The following is a 21,393-nucleotide window of genomic DNA, read 5'->3' as shown; positions in this document are numbered from 1 at the left end:
CATCTCTGTGTGGCTGTGTTAACAGATTTCCGGGTAATTAAACTGAACCTGGGCTGAAAGTCAACACAGCATTAAGCAGCAGAGGACTGAACTCCCAGTTCTTTCTTACAGCCTGAGTTTATGTACCTATTACACCATGCTTCCTCCTTAATTCTAAAGATTACATTTGCTATCACAGGGCAAGTGAAATTATCAACTGATGCCCTGAATCAGATTCTGTGCCTTCAGAACTAGCTTAAAAAAAAAAAAAAAAAATCAAGCTTTGGGGCACCTGTGTGGCTGTCAGTTAAGCAGCTGACTCTTGGTTTCAGCTGAAGTCATGATCTCTGGGTCCTGGAATGGAGCCCCACATTGGGTTCCATGCTCAGCAGGGAGTCTGCTTAAGGATTCTCCCTTCTGGGCCACCTGGGTTAAGTGTCTGTCTACGGCTCAGGTCATGATTGCTCCTGGGATGGAGCCCCGCATCAGGCTCCCTGCTCAGCAGGAAGTCTGCTTCTCCCTCCCCCTGCTTGTGTTCCCTCTCTCATTGTCTCTCTGTCAAATAAATAAATAAAATCTTAAAAAAAAAAAATCAAGCTTTGACTAGAAATCATGCAAAGCTGCCCATTGTTATGTCTTCCTCAAATCCTTGATAGAAGGATTTGTCTTCTAGGTTTGGTATTGTCTAGGTACATTGAAGAAAGACACCCTATGACCAGTAATTCTACTTTTGGGTATATATATACTCCTGAGAAGTGCATATAGATGTCCACCAATCTTTCTATTTAAGAATTCTAATAACACCATTGTTTGCCATAGTCCCAAAGTGGAGACAGCCCAAAAGTTCATCAGCAGGACAGATACATCATTTTAACTCCTACAACTCCATTCATACAATGGCTTATGTCCAAAAATAAAAACACAAATTGCTTAGACACACAGCATGAATTGAACACAGTTGAACCGAAGCAGCTACATGCAAAAGAATTCTTACAGTAGGATTCATACTATATACAGTTGAAAACACATAAAACTAAGCTATATATTCAGGAATGCTTGCATATGTGGTAAAATAAAAAAACTACCCCCCACACAAGGGATTAAGTACCATGAAATTAATGACAGCAGATAGTCTGAAGGCAGAGAAGACAAGTCCAATGGAGGAAACCCTCACAGAAGGCCTCTTACTGTTAGAACTGGCTCATTTCTCTTAACTTAGGCTGTGATTAGAAATTATTCACTCTATAATTGTTATGTACTTTTGTTTTATGTCAAAAAATGCAAAATTTTTACAAAATTGATTAAAAAAGATTAAACTTGGGACACCCTGGTGGCTCAGATGGTTAAGCATCTGCCTTCTACTCAGGTCATAATCTCAGGGCCCTGGGATCAAGCCCCACATCGGGCTCCCTGCTCAGCAGGAAGCCTGCTGCTCCCTCTCCCTCTGCATCCCTCCTGCTAGTGTGCACGTGCTCTCTCTCTGTCAAATGTATAAATAAAATCTTAAAAAAAAAAATTAAGGGGCACCTGGGTGACTCAGTGGGTTAAAGCCTCTGCCTTCAGCTCAGGTCATGATGCCAGAGTCCTGGGATCTAGCCCCACATTGGGCTCTCTGCTCGCCAGAAAGCCTGCTTCCCTCTCTCTCTGCCTACTTTCCTGCCTACTTGTGATCTCTGTCAAATAAATAAATAAAAATCTTAAAAAAAAAAAAAAAAAACTTAAACTCTTGGGAGGTCATTTCCCTGTAGTAAACTCGGACTTCTAAATTCCTCACCCTAATTTTCCATTTTAATTTTTTAGTTGCTGAGAAGGCTGAAGTTGCAGATGAGAATAAGAACAGAAAAGAGGACAATCAAGTGAAGTAGTCCTGAAATTACTCAAACAATAAAACATAGAACATATATATACACCCTATGACCCTACAAGATCACTCCCCAGATAGGCACTCAAACAGAAATGAGTGCTCTATCCGCAGACTGGGATAAGAATGTTGATAGTTTTATTCATAATAACCAAAACTTAAAATGACCCAAAAAGTCCACCCACAGTACAATGAGTAAAAAGAGAGATGGTCATACAGTGAAATACTATAGAGCAATTAAAAAGACAAGCTTATACACCTAACCATATGGATTAATCTCACAGATAAGACAATAAATGGAAGAAGTCATAAAGATTAATGTTTTATGGTTCTATTTATTTGGCATTTTAAAAGAGGCAGAAACTTACACATGATGGTAGAAGTCAGAATAGCGGTTGGCCTTAGTGGAAGGAAAACCACCCAGAAAGAAGCAAAATTGATCCTTCAAGGACCCTGGACATGTTCAGTGCCTTGATCTGGATGGTAGTTACAGGAGTTTATGCACATGAAACAAGTAATTTAATCTGTACAGTTCATATTTGCATATATACTGCAGTTTTCTCAAAAAAAAAAAAAAAACAAAGAACATAAAGATCAAAACTAAATTATCAGGCAAAATAATTAAAGAAGAGTAGGTCTGGCAAAAAGAGGATAAATTCTCTTCGCATGAATTTCCCCTAAATTTTATGGTCCTAATATCAAAATAAAAGATTTTTTTAAAGAAATTACACATTCCTCTCTACTTATAACCCAACCCTAGAAAATGAACTGTTTTCATTTATCCATATTCTCTTGTATATCCTTTTTCATAGCTCTGTATATACTGTTACATAGGGAGTCATTCTGGACACAAATCCTACATAGAGAAAGGTCAGAATTCAGATTCAGAGATGCTAATTTGAATCCCTGATAGGCCATTTATTAGCTGTGTAACTTACCATTAATATGGTGAAATCTTTGCCACTTAAAAAGGGGAACAAAAAATATTATCTACTTCAAAGAGCAGAGAATAAATTAGGTAATGTGCATTGACAAGCACTACTCAATACTTCGGTAATTTACATAACACAGGTGATCAAAGTGTGGCTACAATTCTTCTCTGCTGCTCTCATTTCCTCTATAATTAGCATTTCTACAATGACAAGCAATCTTCATAGTGGTGTGACTAATTTCCATTCTCCCTTCATTTCACCAACACCAATTCAATTTTATTGGAGGTTGGCGATATGCCCAGCCCAGTGATCAATCTGGATTGATCTGAACTAGTCAAAACAAACCTGTTTCCTTCTTCCCAGCCTTCCAAGCAACCAGGGTGATGGGTGACTAAGTTCTGGCAATGAAACCTACAGAAAAAACCCACTAGAGAAAGAAAGCGTGCTCTTGGGAAGGCATTCACTTTCCTAACAAGAGCAACAGACTATGCTGACCCTCCTCTTTGCCCCCTCTTTCCTGCCTTGACCCAGATGTACTGCTTAGAGTTCTGCAAGCCTTTCTGTGTAAATGACAGAAAGGCTTAAGAAATTATCCAGAGACATCAGCCATGGGATCATCAATACCCTGCAACAGCCCATGCAGTCACCTATCTCTGGGCTTCTTGCCTTATGAGAAAAATAAATTCAAGTTTCTAGAAGCCAGTTAGAGTTGGTTATTGCACTTGAGAATATTCTAAACTAATATGATAGTTTCAGTGCCTTTGGAAAAGTTCAAACTGATATCAAACTAGTCTTTTTTCTTTGGCCAGAAATTTAGAATTAGATCAACAAACATTTACAGATGGTCTCCTATGCATTAGTTCTGTGTTATTGAATAAACTACATTCCTTCTGATGAAGAAACTGACAATGTTTCCAATATTATACGATTAAAAAAAAAAAGGAACCAAACGGTCCTTACTTATTGTGCTCCCACTGACCGTTTGGTTCCTCAAACATACCAAGCTCACCCCAGCTTAGAAAACCTTCACAATAGTTCCCCTTGTCCAGAATGTTCCTCCCCCACACATCAGTGTCTAGCTAAGTCTTTGTCATTGAGACTTCAACTTACGGGCGACTTCCTCAGGGTGGTCTTTCACACCAACAACACTAAAGCAGTCATCTACCACAACGTCCTATTTTTTAAAAAGATTTTATTTATTTGTCAGAGAGAGAGAACAAAACAAGAGCATAAGCAGGGGGAGTGCTGCAGGCAGAGAAAGAAGCCAGCTCCCTACTGAGGGGGGAGTCCAATGTAGGACTAGACCCCAGGACCCTGGGATCATGACCTAAACTGAAGGCAGCTGCTTAACTGACTAAGCTACCCAGGCATCCCTACAGGGTTCAATTCTCTGGAGAATACTTACCCCAATGTCTTACTTTTCTTGCCTATTGATTTATTTTATTTTCTACTCCCCTACCCTTACATATCACTAGGAGAATGTAAATTCCATATAAGAATCTCATTTGTGGGGTGTCTGGGTGGCTCAGTGGGTTAAGCCGCTGCCTTCGGCTCAGGTCATGATCTCAGGGTCCTGGGATCGAGTCCCGCATCGGGCTCTCTGCTCAGCGGGGAGCCTGCTTCCTCCTCTCTCTCTCTCTCTGCCTGCCTCTCTGCCTACTTGTGATCTCTCTCTGTCAAATAAATAATAAATAAAATCTTTAAAAAAAAAAAAAAAAGAATCTCATTTGTTTGGATCATGTCTGTAATCCCAGTATGTTGAACAGGGTTTGGCAAATTACAGCCTGCAGCCAAATCCGGCCAGCTTCCCGTCTTATAAAGTTTTAATTAGAACACAGCCACTCACATTTGTTTACATATTATTTATGACTGCTTTTATGCTACAAGGACAGAGTAGAGTAGCTGCCACAGAGACCAGAGGACCCACAAAACCTAAAATATTGGCTATCTGCCCTTTACAGAAATATTTGCCAATCCCCTATCTACAAGTATGCTTAGCACAAAGTAGGCACTTAATAAATCCAAGAAATTTTATCTTAAAATTTTATCTTAAAGGCTACTGAGAAACCTTACTGGTTTTCTCATCCTATAAATCCACTGGTTTTAACAAATATATCCATCCTGTTTTGGCAGAATTGGTCTTTCCTAGAAATACTTCATAGAGGGTAAATCCACACCAAACTTCCATAAGAACAACTCATCACTTTGGAACAGAGGATTGACATGTAGCTCAGCATACTTCAAAACTATGAGACCTCTCAGAAGCAGAATCGAATAGCTTTCCCAGGTTAGCAAGTTAAATCAGGGCCACCTGCCCCTTTTTTTTTTTTTTTTAAGATTTTATTTATTTGACAGATCACAAGTAGGCAGAAAGGCTGGCAGAGAGAGAGCAAGAAGCAGGCTCCCTACTGAGCAGAGAACCCAATGAGTGGCTGGATCCTAGGACCCCGAGATCATGACCTGAGCCAAAGGCAGAGGCTTTAACCCACTGAGCCACCCAGGTGCCCCTCCACCTGCATTTCTTTATAAAGGCACTACACATCTGCATTTGCCAACCCAAGTTGCCAACCCAACACTACCTTTTCAATCCTAGCCAATTAAAATTGTGCGGTTTTTTTTTTTAAGATTTTTATTTATTTATTTGACAGAGAAAGAGAGATCACAAGTAGGCAGAGAGGCAGGCGGAGGCGAGGGGTGGGTAGCAGGCTCACTGCCCCGCAGAGAGCCCAATGCCAGGCTTGATCCCAGGACCCCAAGATCATGACCCGAGCCAAAGGCAGAGGACAAATCCACTGAGCCACCCAGGTGCCCCTAAAATTGTGTTTTATATTTTATGTTAACATCAAGGTTTTCCAAAAATTAGAGCAGTTTTTAATTCAAATCTCTAATGCATTTCTTTTATCACTGAAATAAATAAAACTGCTTTGAGCCTAAGCCTGACACCTACCCAATTTATACCTCCAAGTCCTCCCAGATTGAGATTTTGTTTGGTCTTTGACCCTCATTCCTACATGAGGTCTCTAGGTTCATTTTAACTCCATGATCTCTAGCCTTCAAACTAGACTCACTCTATCCCTACAGTCAGAAGGTTCCCAGTCTGTGCAATTTGCTAAGGGAATTATAATAGGCAAATAAATATAAATATGTAGAAGGATAACCTAATCCTAAAGAACAATTTATTACAGGAGTTCACTGTCAAAGACTCACACTGCTCCTTCAAGAAGTATGAAGTAAGCCAGTGAAGAAAAAAATAACCAGTGAGGGGCGCCTGGGTGGCTCAGTGGGTTAAGCGTCTGCCTTCGGCTCAGGTCATGATCCCAGGGTGCTGGGATCGAGCCCCACATCGGGCTCTCTGCTCAGCAGGGAGCCTGCTTCCTCCTCTCTCTCTCTGCCTGCCTCTCTGCCTATTTGTGATCTCTCTCTGTGTCCAATAAATAAATAAATAAAACTTAAAAAAAAAAAAAAAACAGCGATTCACATCGACCCCTGCTCTATATGCCTACCTAAGCCATTCACAACTCTTGACAGAGGACATGTTCCAAGTATTTCACTAGCGCTCACAACAATCACCAAGGAACTCCTTTGTTTCTGGCTAGGTTTCTCTTCCATTCCATTTTATCCCAGATACTGATCATTAACATGTCCCCTGTTTTTAAGATTTTATTTATTTTTTTGATAGAGGGAGATCACAAGTAGGCAGAGAGGCAGGCAGAGAGAGAGGGGGAAGCAGGCTCCCTGCTGAGCAGAGAGCCCAATGCGGGGCTTGATCCCAGGACCCTGGGATGGTGACCTGAGCCAAAGGCAGAGGCTTAACCCACTGAGCCACCCAAGCACCCCAATATGTCTCCCATTTTGAGCTCTACTTCTGCCCTCTGGAAACACGAACTTCTGGAGTTTCTATAACCCAACTATCAGGACACTTCAGAATCACAGTTTTGATCCATTTCTCTGGTTCCTGCTATTCTTGGTCATCTTAAGCAGATTTATCATAAAAGGTCTGGCTTCCTAGACCAGAGAAAAATAAAAGCCCCTCTGTTTCACTGATGTTTTGGATAAAACAGCCAAGCCTGTCAAGGCAAAGTTCAGAAGTCAGATGTTGGAGAGTTAGAGGATGTTACATGGAAGTATTTCAACAGAGGCTTGAAGTGCTTTGGGGAGAAGGGAGGGTCTGTGGGAATCATTTAAACAGAGGCTTAAAGTTCTTTGGTGGGAAGGGAGGGTCTGCAGGAGAATTATACCAAATGACTTCTAAGTTTCTGCTGAATCTCAAGACTTTAAAAACTGAATTATTGGGGCACCTGGGTGGCTCAGTGGATTAAGTCTCTGCCTTTGGCTCAGGTTGTGGTCCCAGGGTGCTGGATCCAGCTTTTGCATCGGGCTCTCTGCTCAGTGGGGAGCCTGCTTCCCCCTCTCTCTCTGCCTACTTGTGATCTCTGTCAAATAAATATTTTTTTTAAACTGTATTATTTAATAAGCTCTGAGAATATTCCCTACATTGAAGCTAATCTCTGGAGGTAAAATATTAAAATCTCAGTGATGCTGGAGCTACTATGTAAACATATATACTCTTAAAAAATAATGATGAGGAAGGACATGAGAAGGGAAAAAGGCAAGAAAAGGATGTAAAAGGAAGAGAAATAAGAGAAGAAAAATACAGAAAGGACAGCAGAAGAATGAAAAGATCGAATCTCAAAGCTTTGAGTTGCCAAGTATGCATTTTCCAATAGATTCACCTTGCCAGTATTTGCCAAACAAATCCAATATCAGTTCATCTGGTGTCTTAACCAGAAAGATTATTTGAATCACATGCATTTGCCTGTACAATGATAAATGACATCCATGATTATGACCATGAGGCACAAAGATGGAGAAACTATAAAAAAAAATCATTTTGAATAATTTGGGAGTTAAATTAATTTACTTCCAGAATAAATGAACGACCTGAACCAGCATTCACTGAGTTTTATTTGAAAGGAAACCAGTTGGACAGTCTTATATAGATGAATTGGTTACAAATATGTACTCGTGTATTAAAATGTAAAAAATAAATAAGTCTAGATAAGATATTCTCACTACAAAAAATCTTCTACCAAACATTTCCCTAGTTTTCTTTAACCTCATTTAATGTACTCAAAATCATACTGAATCAAAACAGAATTTTTCACAAGTATCCTAAATTCATGGAATCAGGAAAAAAAAAATCTATCGCATGCAATATTCAAAAGGGCAAATGTCAAAACAATGGAATCTCTTGATGCTTACCAACCCAGAATGAGCAATACCTCAAGAAATGTCATACTAAGCTTCAAGTTCATAAAGTATAACTAAATCAATTAGCTGGAAAGATCACGGTCTTAAAAGGACTCAGGTGTTTGGTTTTTATTGATGTCACATAAATGAAGTTTTGAAACTCATCTTTGACAATTCTGTTCAGTATTTCCATCATTTCCATTTGGGACACCCACGTTTATGTGTTTCCTTTGTATATTCTCCAGATATTATAAATAACTATTTATTTCAAATCCCTAGACTCATTCACCTGGAAATAAAATATCTCTTGGCACAGTCTGAGGTCATCTCATATTTCCCAAAGTTGCATTAGTGAGGCGTTAGTGAGCCATGCAATAATCCATGAGATGCTCTAAATTTAAGATAGGAATGGTTATCAAATACATTCACAAAATACTAAATTCTATACCACTCTCTTCATTGGTTTTTATGAAGTTCAATAGTAAAGACATCTGTGTAATTTGCTTAGCTGCCTTTTCCCGAGTGTATTTAGCTTTGAATTTTATTGTATATATTAACATTCCATAGATGACACTTTGGGATTGATGGTCTATTTCGAATGTATCAGGTTCAAATGCGTTTGATGTCCAGGTGTGTAAAGTAAATGTATCAGACAATAGGTAGTGATTTGAGGTGTGGAACTAGATTCTTCAACTCCTAAAAGGCGTTCAAGTCCAAAGTACTAAAATTACATTTTGAGAGATAGGTTAAATGATAGAGATTGAGAGAAAAAGATTTCTTAATCAAGCAAACCGTATTTGTGTAGAAGATTCAGCCCTTGGGCCACGAATTTTCAATTCCTAATCTCAATCACCCTTCAATTAACAAGTAAGAAGGAGAGTCTCACACAGAAAGCATAACTTGTCCACTCCACCCTAGGACTTTTCTTTTTAACGTTAGGTATACTTTGGGAGTTCCTGTCATTGCCAAGTACCTGTTATACCATTTTCTTAGGCACTTCTCATAATCTTAAGAATATTCCCAGGCACAAATGAATAAACGAAAAACAAATCAGACCAATATACAGAGGAAAAAAAAAAAAACCTGATCATTGGCAGAAAAGCAAGGGGATTGGCAAAATGGTGAGGAGAGCGGGAGATCCTGGCTTCCAGTTATGGAATAAATAAATCACAGAGATGAAAAGCACAGCACAGGGAATATAGTCAGTGTTACTGTACTAGCGAAACATTGTATTGTAATAGCATCCTGTGGTGTCAGAGGGCAGCTACGCTTGCACTGAACATACCATAGTGTATAGAATTGTTGAATCACTATATAGCATACCTGAAACTAACATAACATTGTGTGTCAACTATACTTAATACTCCCACAGGTAAAGTGTTATTAGCTCTTATTTTATAGATAAGAAAGCTGATGGTCAGATTATTTGATCTGCCAAAAGCAGGCATAACAGAGCTGGGGCTGGACTGCAGGTCTCTCTGAAGCCTGTGCTTTTCTCACCATATCATGCTTCTCAGGTTGGGCAGGACACGGCAGTGGCACTTCATGTGACAAGAGTAACACATGTAAGCAAGTAACAGAATCTTCAACTGTTGTGTTGGACCTGAAAGAGTTAAGTAACCATGTATTTTCCAAAAGGAACCAACTCACAGAAAGAAAAATAGTAGCCCTTGTAATAATGTGGGAATAAACATTGTTAAAGACTGAGTTAAGGTCATCTCACATTATTCATACTCTCCTATCACCACAGCAGCCCTTCAAAGTTGGTAGTAAGTACACTTAGATTAAAAATAAAATGGAGGGGTGCCTGGGTGGTTCAGTGGGTTAAAGCCTCTGCCTTCAGCTCAGGTCATGATCCCAGGGTCCTGGGATCGAGCCACACATCAGGCTCTCACTCATCTAGGAACCTGCTTTCTCCTCTCTCTCTGCCTGCCTCTCTGCCTACTTGTGATCTCTGTCTCTCAAATGAATAAATAAAATCTTTTAAAAAATAAATAAATAAATAAAATGGAGCCTGAGAAAGTTAGGTAATTTTTCTAATAAGATTTTATTTCAGAGAGAGAGCGCACGTGTGCACATAAGCAGAAGGGGTGGGGAGAAAATCCTCAAGCAGACTCCTCACTGGGTGTGGATCCTGATGTGGGGCTCTACCCCAGGACCCCGAGATCAGGACCTGAGCTGAAATCAAGAACCAGCCACTGAACTGACTGAACCATCCAGGCACACCAAGTTAGGTAAATTTCCAAAGTGACATGGCTTTTAATTGCTGGGATCTGACTGCCTTGTTCATTCTTACACCAAGAGGACTCTCTTGTTTTAAAAACTGGCTCTGGAACAGGAAAAAAATTATTTTATCCCTTCATTACATGACTGCATTTTATCCTACTAATAACCCTGTGAGTAGAGAAGGCAGGTTTCTCCAACAGCACAATGAATTTCAGACTCCATAAGTATGAGGCTCTTAGGTAAGGCTGAGCCCTTACACAAACCCAGGTAGTCTGATTTTCATAATTCCCACAACACTCTGAAGAAAACAAAGCTGTATTCCTTTGGTTCCCATTCTGCATTCATAGGACCAGAGACACTGAAAATCACAGGGGGAGTGGGGGACACACAACACAGATCTACCTGCAACTAAGAAAAAGTCATTCAATTTCTGCAGACTTCAGACATGCCATGTGTAATAATTTTCCTTCTGAATCTAATGCAAAATTCCTTTAGCATTTAGCCACTATTTCACTTTCTTTGGCCTCTATTTCAAGGCCCCTATTTAAATATTTGAATTGTTACCAACTGACACATTGCAGGAATAGAATGAATGATTTTAAAATTCCCTTATTATTGATACACAGAACAACTCAGATGAATCTCAATGACACTATGCTGGGGCGGCGGGAAGAGCCAAATTCAAAAGGTTACATCATGGATGTTTCCATTTCTATAACACTCTCAAAATTGCAGAAATGAAACTAGATTAGTGTTTACCAGAGAGTGGGGTGAGAAGTGGTGGGAAGAACAAGTAGCAATGGATGAGACGTTAAAGGGGCAGCATGAGAATAAGTGAAATAAAATAAAATGATAATAGATAAATAAAATAAAGTAATAATAAAACAAATATTTTAATTAAAAATTTAATGTAATTATTTAATAAATATTTAAAATTTAAAAATAAAAAAGTGGAATTTTAAAATGCCATAGGCTTTCACTCACATGTAAAATTTAAGAAACAAAACAAGTAAACAAACAAAAAGACACAAACCAAAAAACAAACTCTTAAGTATAGAGAACCAGTGGTTGCCAGTACGCTTATAAGAACAAGGAGTACTGTACAGAATGGTTGAATCATTATGCTGTACACCCAAAACTAAAAACTCCCCTATGTTAATTATGGTTGAATTAAAGTAATTTTTTAAGGCGTGGCAGCAGAAGGAATTTTTCAGGTGATGAAGGACTTTTCTATTTGGTTGTGCTAATGGTAACAATCTGCATGTGGTAAAACTGCATCTAACTAGACACAAAAAGGAGGGCATGTGACTGGACAACTCTGTATAACCTTGTACATTGTAACCAGTGCCAGTTTCCTGGGTTTGATATCGTACTGCATCATTTGTAAAGCGTTCCTACTGAGCAAAATTGGGTTACTGGTACACAGAGCTTCTCTGTATTGCTTTTACAATTTCCTGTGAATCCATAATTATTTTAAAATTTAAAAGAATGTTTTAAGTCTCCTGAACTTAGTAGGGGACATTGCTGGTTACCAGTGAGTATGGGCTTCGCAGCCATGCCTTGGGCAAATCCGCTCCACCATCTGCAAAAGCCTGCTATATCCCCCAGGAAAAGTGGCAGGGACTCTCAGGACTGCTGTTGAACTTTACTGTATGGATGGGTTTTATTTTTTTCTTTAATTTTACTTTTAAGATTTTCTTTATTTGACACAGAGAGAGAAAGCATAAGTAAGCAGAGCCGCAGGCAGAGGGAGAGGGAGAAGCAGGCTCTCTGCTGAGCAGGGAGCCAGATGCAGGGCTCGATCCCAGGACCCTGGAATCATGACCCGAGCCAAAGGCAGCCCCTTAACCAACTGAGCCACCTACGCAGCCCAGGGATGGGTTTTAAAAAGAGAAACAATCTGATTAGATTTGGGATATGTTAAAATTCCTCACTTAGTAGGACATACAGGCTCACTGTAAACAGAATGCTGCTTACTTTTCCAACCTCATTATATGCCCTGTCGCTCTCCTGCCAAGAAAGAAATATTTTCATGCTTGTGGTTCTGATTATACTCTTCCTGCTCTCTGGAATGCTTTTCTTCATGGTTGTTCCAGAGGGATTCAGCTGTCAGTCCTCAGCAGCCCAGCAGTACTGCCAGCAGCTAGGGACAGGAGTATCTCCGATGTCTGGCTTCCCTCTACAGATTTCCTCTACAGCGTTTTCTGAGACAACCCAGCTCTGCTCTCAACAGACCTTGCAACTAAGCAGCAGCATATGGCCAGTTTAAAGCCTGATTCACCAAAAAAAGCCACTGGAGATTGCTCTCAGCCTCTCACCCCCAGCCAGGATTCCCAAGCGTTTATCTTGGCCAAGTCCTAAATCCACTCACCAATTTTTAAGAGTTATCCTTCCGAGTCCTGAAGCAAAGCCTAACCTAAATTATCCCCAGAAGGGGAAGCATGTTGGTTTTTCTCTCCCATTTCGGGTGTTTACTACCCGTGAAGCTTTCCGAATCTACAGGAGAGCACAACAATGACAAAAGGTAGCACAAAGACTAGGATATTGAAATAATAAATCAGCTAGACTTTGCCCACATGGGTTACCTCTGAGAGGTTGAGAACAAACGTTAATTAGCATCACACAACCCCAGGGCTCCAGGGGCACACCTCTGAAAGGAGAAAACACAGTAGAGCTGCAACTTAATCCATTGTATAAGGGTAGGGGTGGGGGGAGAAAGCCAAGAACACTCAGTCGCATTATGAGAACCCAAGACCACAAAGCCGCTCCAGTCACGCTGGTTTATCCTGAGGATTTCTGACCATTGTTGGTTCTTCTTTCCACCCTAATGACTAATGCCATTGACAAGTAATACAGCTCTTGAAGGGGGTGCGATCCAAACAAAATCATTTGTAAAGATTAGGGAACAGATGAGTCAGCATAAAGAGATGGAAATATATCTGTGAGATCGATTTTGGAGCGACAGAGTACACATTTTTACCGAGCCCTGAGCGGATTTTTAACTAAGAGGGACATTCTGATTAACCTTATCTCCAAAATCTCATCATGACGGCACCAAGCTTGTTGAATCGCCAAGCAATGCATATGGAAAAAATAAAAAATAATAAAGAACTGCTGATCCTTTTAAATAATTCAGCAGCATATTAGTCTTGGGGAACTTGTGGGGGCTGTGTTAACGGCAGCTTCGCGTTGGTACTCTGGAACCACGGCATGTTCTGGACCCATTTCTCACCTCGGGCACAGAACTACCCAGATTCCATTTCCCAAAGACGACGTCATAAAATCCTACACGCACCGCCTTCCTCAGACACAAGGAATCTACAGCTACTTATGGTACAATTTTATCGGGGGAAGAAAAAAAAAACTAGGTGAGGGACTCCTACGCGTGCAGGCAATGAGAAGAAACCCACTTGCAAGCGGATAGGGGTGGCAAGGCACCATCCGCCACAAACCGGTTCCACCTGCGCAAGGTTGCTCACCAGCCAGCGGAGACTCAGAACACGGAGCTCTTTCCTGGAGCAAAAGGCTTGAAGCCAACGTGGGAGACCCCCAATTTTAAGACCTGTGCCTGAGACACAAGCCCCAGAACATCTTGCTTTGAAAGGCAGTGGCGGTCGCATCCGTGAGCACCACAAGACCCCGGTGCCCACGGAGAAAAGGCTCGCGCGCTTGGACTCACCGGCCCCAGGGTCCCACGCAAAGGCAGCCGCCTGGACTTTCTGGGACACGAGGCGTATTTTCTTGTCTTAGAGTGGTGGTGACCTGCGGGACAGGTGTCTGAATCTAAGACACACCTAGACGCCTGCTGAAATAGTCTCCTGGACGGCCGCTGAGGAGCACCATCTTCCCGCCCTTCCTCTGCCTCGCGCCAGGTAGAAATAGCGCCGAAAAAGAGCTTATATTTGTGTGGGGCATCGGGGAGGGGCGGTCCGCCCTCGTTTCTGCGGCTGCGCGCAGAGGGCACCTCTAGATCACCTGGCGCAGGTGGGCAGCAGGGCTTCAGTCTGTGAGCTTTGCAGGACTGGAACCAATGGAGAATGGTTCCTTAAGCAGCTACTACCCCACAGGGCACGGCAGGAGGAGCCTAGTCCTTCAGTGAAAAAACTACAGCTGTGCATGGTCTGAAAAGTCTAAGTCTGAAATTAGGTTGGAACACAAATAATCTGAAGCCTTTAGAATTTAGCCACGCATGAGCATCCTGTGGGAGTAGGTCTGAAGAACAAGATTCTGATTCTCCATTTCTTCTCAACCACTTCTCCTGCCAGGTAGGTAAGAACCCCAGAATTTTGCCCCTAACACTCAATAGAAAAGATAGAGCAGATATCTCTATCTGAGTTCAACCCAGCAGAGGGTTCAACCCAGTAGACTGAATGGGTTCAACCCAGTAGACTGAATGGCTCCTTCCTTCTGGCCACCAAGTGCTATTTCAGCCAGTCACAGAAAGTGAAAGACACCCAAAGAGAAATCAAAGCAATGTAGATGCCTAGAAGTTAACTGGCCAATTCAATGGTCCTAGTTAAGCTGTGCATAATATAATCAGTCTACACAGATCAAAATACTAGTTAATGCAGAATCTGTTTAGGAATACAAAAGCATAGGGGTGCCTGGGTAGCTGTGAGTTAAGTGTCCAACTTCTGGTTTCAGCTCAAGTCATGATCTTATTTATGCTGGTAGGATTGAGCCCCACATCAGGCTCTGCACTCAGCAGGGAGTCCACCTGAAGATTCTGTCCCTCTGCCTCCCCGCCGCCCCGTGCACTCTCTCTCACACATAAACAAGTCTTAAAAAAAGAAACACAAAAGTATAGGACTCTTAGTGATTTTTTTTTTAATTCAGTAAAGTTGTGTTTTGAGTACTAAATGCTTTGACTTTTACCACATGTACATAGAATTCAGCCTCCACCTAATTGTGAAATATTAAATCCACCTATTCTTGAGTATCTGATTAAACATTTTAGATTGAAGAATGTCCCGGGCACCTGGGTGGCTTAATGGGTTAAATCCTCTGCCTTCGGCTCAGGTCATGATCCCAGGGTCCTGGGATGAAGCCCCACATCACACTCTCTGCTCAGCGGGGAGCCTGCTTCCCTTCCTCTGTCTCTGCCTGCCTCTCTGCCTACTTGTGATCTCTGTCAAGTAAATACCTAAAAAAAATCTTTAAAATAAATAAATAAATAAATTGAAGAATATCCCTAAAGAAAGTATTTTCAAATCTTTGCAAAACAATGTCCTCTAATTAATGGCTCAGGCATATGTCCCTTGGGAATAGGTTCAATTTACAATGAATCATGCTTTTTACAAAAGCAGCCTTCTCCTCACTGTCTTCACAAAGAATTTACAGGTTATATAGATTCAGCTGGTACACCATTAAAGATTTGTACCCTCAAATTTATCTGATGGAGAACGTTAATAAGAATTAAAGCCTTTTTTAGAAGAATTGATCTATCTTCAGCTCTGTTTAAACACCGGTCCAGTGGATAAGCACACTCTGTGCTAGAGGTTTCCAAAAACCTTAAATTAGAGGGTGACAACCTATCTAAGGCAGCCTGAAAAGAAGCAGAAACATGCACACAAGCCAAAATCTATTGAAATAGCTGAAAGTAAGATGCCAAAAAAGCAATTTAAAAAGACAAGAAAAATCCACAGCGCCAGAAGTGAGAGATCTGAGGGAAGGAGTCAAAAGTTGGAGGTTAGAAGGGGCTTACATCAGACAAAGATTACGTCAAAAACAAGCAAGGAAGATCCAAAGTGCTAACCGAAAACAGCGTTCAAATGCCTGTGGCGTGCTTTCACAGCTGGGCAGGTAGGAAGGACATAACCAGCTAGCTTAACATATCAGAAGTAGGCAGCAGAAGCCTTTGATCACACAGATGGAAGCAGTGTATGGGTCAATCATCTCAAAATAGGTCATGGGCGCTAAATGATTCCTCCAAGCCTTCAAGTCAAATCACCTCTGTGAAAAATAGATCACACAAGAATGGGCTCTCCTGGCACTGTCAGTGCAGAACCTAACCAATGTTTTAAAATTTTTAAAAGGCAGTGTTCTAAACCTTCTACTTTAAAATTTGTGCTTAGGGTAAAATTACAAGTCAGATTCCCTAAATCTCCCATCAAAATGTTAACCTTTCCACCTGTGCGTCTCCAATCTAAAGTACATGGATCTCCATCAATGAACAACACAGAATATTAGCACTGAAGAAATACCGATCTTCACTTCTTATTATATTCTATCCATCTAATGTCTGAGACTACTGATATTCCAGAAAAATAGGCCAAGAGACTTGTTAAACATTCATTCCCCTCAATCTTCTTTTTTTTTTTTTTTTAAGATTTTATTTATTTATTCGACAGAGAGAGAGGTCACAAGTAGGCAGAGAGGCAGGCAGGATGGGGTCAGGGGGGAAGCAGGTCCCTGCTGAACAGAGAGCCCGATTCCAGGACCCTGAGATCGTGACTTGAGCCCACGTTGGAGGCTTAACCCACTGAGCCACCCAGGTGCCCTCCCCTCAATTTTCTAAACTCTACCCCTGAATCACATCAAATACCCAGAAAACCTATGTGCAAGGACTATCTTAGTTGCCTGGAGAAATGCCTTTAGAAACCAGTTTAACATTATGTCTTCTTCTAATGGAGGGGAACAAAAAAATTTTCATCTCTTGCAAAATTGCTTTAAAAAAAAAAACTAGTATATTGTGTAACGCCTACTATATAAAGCAGATTGAAAGCAAATCAGTGCAATTACATCCTCTGATACACAAAACTGGCCTATTCTACTTTGTTAGAAATGACAGTATTGATATTTTCCACCATGACATCCAGCAAGCTCAAAACTAATATTTTTGCACCTTCTCCATTATTTATTTTGCATTTTTTACTCTTGTCTTATTTGAGGCCTCTCAAGCCATTGTTGGAGAGAGGACATATATAAATAAATCTATATATCTCTAATTATTATTGTAATTAAATACCAGAGTGCTAAAATTGAAATGATAATTATAGCTTCATTTGGGTTTTTTTTTAATGAGTATTCGACTCATGGTTAGATCCATCGATTAATTTCTGATACTTAGGAAAATTCTATGCTATGCATCTACCAACTTCCATTTCGTTTTCCTCTTCCTGGACATCCAGGAAGAATACACTTCTTACCCAAACTGCAGTTGAGTTTATGCTATACCCATGGATTTTGGCCTGTGAAATTTAGATGGAACAAGTGAGTGTCACTCTAGACATGACAGTTAGAACATTCTATTTGCACTCTCTTCCCCTACTTCAGCAACCCTAGGAGCCACAATGAGAAAGTAACATCACAAAAAAGTGTAGCCTTCATCAGCATGGGCCCCCGAATGACTACGTGGATTAGAGGCATTATTAGTAAATTCATAGGTAAATTCATTAATTGGTTGTTTTTTGTAATTAACTGGAAAATTAATGGTTACCAGTTGGCAATTAATAGGTACAAATTGGTAACTGCTAATTAATTGGTAAATTAATTAGTAAATTAATTAGTAATACACTAATGAATAAACTTTTTCTTAGAGTAAGCCATCGAGATTTCAGTATTAATTCTGTCATCACATAGCCTCTTCTGTACTAACTAGTCACTGTGAAAAGTATGATTCACAGAATGCTTCATAAAAATTCTCACCCTTGGGGCACCTGGGTGGCTCAGTGGGTTAAGCCGCTGCCTTCGGCTCAGGTCATGATCTCAGGGTCCTGGGATCGAGTCCCACATCGGGCTCTCTGCTCAGCAGGGAGCCTGCTTCCTCCTCTCTCTCTGCCTGCCTCTCTGCCTACTTGTGATCTCTCTCTGTAAAATAAATAAATAAAATCTTAAAAAAAAAAAAAATTCTCACCCTTTACTCTTGACTTGGCTTGCAGACTCTAATACTTTTCTACTCTATTATTCCAATGAGCTGAATTAGAAAACATGCAGAATTATATGGCTTCCTCTTTACATGGGTTTGTTTTTTAATTGTAGTAAAATACATACAACATAAAATTTATCATCTTAAGCATTTTAAGTATAGAGTTCACATTGCCGTGCCACCATCGTATCACCACCATCCATCTCTAGAGCTCTTTGCCCCTTACTCCCATACTTATTAAAAGATGACTCTCCATTGCCTTCTACCTCTAGTCCTGACAACCACCATTCTGCATTTCTGTATCTATGAATCTCACGATTCTAGGTACCTCTGTAAGTGGAATCATGTATTATTTGTCCTTTTGTGACTGACTTATTCCACTTAGTATATTGACCTCAAAGGTCGTTTGTGTTGTAGCATGTGTCAGAATTTCCTTCCTATTAAGACTAAATAATATTCATTATATTTAGGTACTCTACTTTATTTGTCCATTCATTTATCGATGGACGCTTGGGTTGCTTCTGCCTTTTGGCTATTGTGAAATATGATGCTAAGAATATAAGTGTACAAGTATCTCGTTAAGACTCTACTTTCATTCTGGGGGGTAAACACCCAGAAGTAGAGTTGCTATATCATATAATTTGGTAGGTTTTTGCCACACCACTTTATGTATGCACAAACAGTACACAAGGATTCCAATTTCTCCACATCTTCACCAGCACTTGTTCTTTTCTTTTCTTTTGATAGTAACTACCCTAAAGGGTATGAAATGGTATGTCATTACAGTTTCTATTTGTATTTGTATTTCTATTTGTATTTCCCTCATGATAAGTGGTGTTGAACATCTTTTCATCTGCTTATTAATCACTCGTATGTCTTCTTTAGAGAAATGTCTATTCAAGTTCTTTACTCATTTTTTAATTGAGTTCTTCCTGGTTTTTGAGTTGCCTACATGGCCTTTTTATCCTTTTCTTTTGGATCCCATTGAGAACTGCTTCTCCCCTGAGTTGAAGGCTTAGGAAAGCCCTGTCTCCCCTCACCCCCAGCGAAGCTTTCTCCTCACATGCAGCTAAAGTTGGGGGGTTTATTTTCACCAAATGTAGAGACTGAAGTAAATTTTATCTGAGGATAAGAGGTGAAACTTTTTGAAAAGTTAGAGTTTTGTGTGTGTGGATATATATATGTATATATATACATATATATATCATAATAAATTGATTTACACAAAAAGGCAACAAAGATTAGGTCAACGATGAAGATGAAAAAGGCAAGATCAACCCAAGACCTGGTAGTTCTGGTGCTAAGGAAAGAAGCTTAGTTCAAACAAAACAGCTGAGTGGTCCTCTGTAACTGTCCCTCAGAACAATGTATTACTTAAATGTAACCCATGAGAAAGTATACTAGTTACCAAGCATGTTTAGATACAGCCTTAAGAAAAACATATACTGGCAACAGGCCTCTGGGGGAGGGGACAATATACATCCTTGAAGCCAAGCAGCTGGGGATGCCGGGCTCGCTCAGGGCAGAGATCTGCCTGCTTCATTTTTCTGTTATCTCTCCTCCCCTCCCACCCCGCCCCCCGCGAGAGCACGGTGGTTAATTAGATGAGCCCTTTGAATGTTCTTGCTCAACTATAAACTTTATACTCCTTGACCAGATATATTTTGCCTTTCTTCTTGTTTATCTACAAGGCATATGATTAATGTTTAGCCTTCTTCCGCTCCGTTGTTGATTACTGTCTATATCTAATAAATCCGGGACGGAGGAGTTGCTCAGGGCAACCATCTTTTCTGCTGTTGTCCCCGCTCCCTTTCTCTTGCCGCCAACTTGTTTGTGCCTCATTCTTCTCCCATGCACCGTCAGGAAGCAGCAGTCTGCAGGCTGCAGTTACCTGAGGTGCATTTCTAGCAAGCAATTGAATTATTATTTGTCCAACTCAGAGAATTAAGCCTGCCAATCTCGGTTGGGGGTAGGGATTTCTAGTTTACCAGTATCTTGCTTCAGAGAGAATTTCTAGCTGTTTCCACTGTACAAGTACAGGTGTGGAAACATACCTTTCCCTACCACTACTGTCATGACAGGGACCAGGGTTCCACCCTTTTCTTCTGAGACCCCACCCCGACTTTCTCCTTGACTTCCAAATGTCTTAGAATCTCACAAGGTAGGAGAAGGTGATAGATTGTTCACATAGGATAAGTTGGCCAGGGGCAGAGCAGTGTCCAAGCACAAAGGTGCCTTCCTACTGGGCGATCAGTAAGATGTGTTCCAGTGACTAGTAAAAAGAAGTCCTCCCTGGGAAAGCAGGAAATCTAGCATAGCCCTTGGGCATCCATGATGCAGCATGGTCAATGGCGGGGATATTGGATGATCACCCACACCACTGAAGGACTCTGGTCACTGGGAGTACACACTCATTGCTCAGGTATAGTCTGTGAAGTATGAGGACACTGACTTACTAGCAAATAATCCCTCTATGTAGACTCCCCTGACTTCAGCTCCAACAAACTTTCCCTGTCATCACTTCCTCTCTCCTCCTTGTCCCCCTCCTCCAGACCTGAAGAATCCTTTCCCTACCGGGAAAGAGGAGAGGCCTTGATATTTGCCATACCTTTTTCCTAACAGTCTGAATATGGAAACCACCCTTTCCAGGACTTGTAGAACCTAAACTTAAGAAACTCGAAAACCATGAAGAAGCACATTGTTTTTCTATGCTCTGCTACTATATCCCTTCCCTGGTTTAAAAAAAAAAGAAAAAAAGCAAAGAAGCACCTGCGTATCTGAATGAGGGTGGTCAGCTGGTATTATATCAGAAAAGCCACAGGCTACCTCAAACAGTTCTATTTATATCTCAACAGTTGAAGTTTGGCTCATTACCACAGGAAGTAGCAGAGATGGGATTTTATTGCTTAAATGTGTAGTATATAAAAAAGCACGATATGGAACTCTTTGGGAAAATCAAAAGCATTTAAGATGTGCATTGGCCAAAACATTTTAGAGATATACTCCACTCTTAGAAGAACAGGGTACGAGAAACTGAAACAGACTTCTGGCTTTTTTTCTTCAGGATGACCTCTGTGGCTTGATCCCTATCACTCGATCTTCTGTGAAAGCCCCATTACAGAGACTTCTGGTTAACTGCTGATGACTATGAGATGAACTGAATCCTGCCTCTGAGAAAATATCATGTCTGCATCCTGCAAGTGATGGACAGAACACCCAAAAAGACAGTGAGTAGAGAGTTTATGGCACCCGATAACAGAGCAGATTGTAAAACTGTT

The sequence above is a fragment of the Mustela nivalis genome (assembly GCF_964662115.1).
Source record: "Mustela nivalis genome assembly, chromosome: 17".
In the NCBI taxonomy this organism is placed as follows: Eukaryota; Metazoa; Chordata; class Mammalia; order Carnivora; family Mustelidae; genus Mustela; species Mustela nivalis.
The sequence above is the reverse complement of the archived record's forward strand: the minus strand, read 5'-3'. Positions refer to the sequence as shown.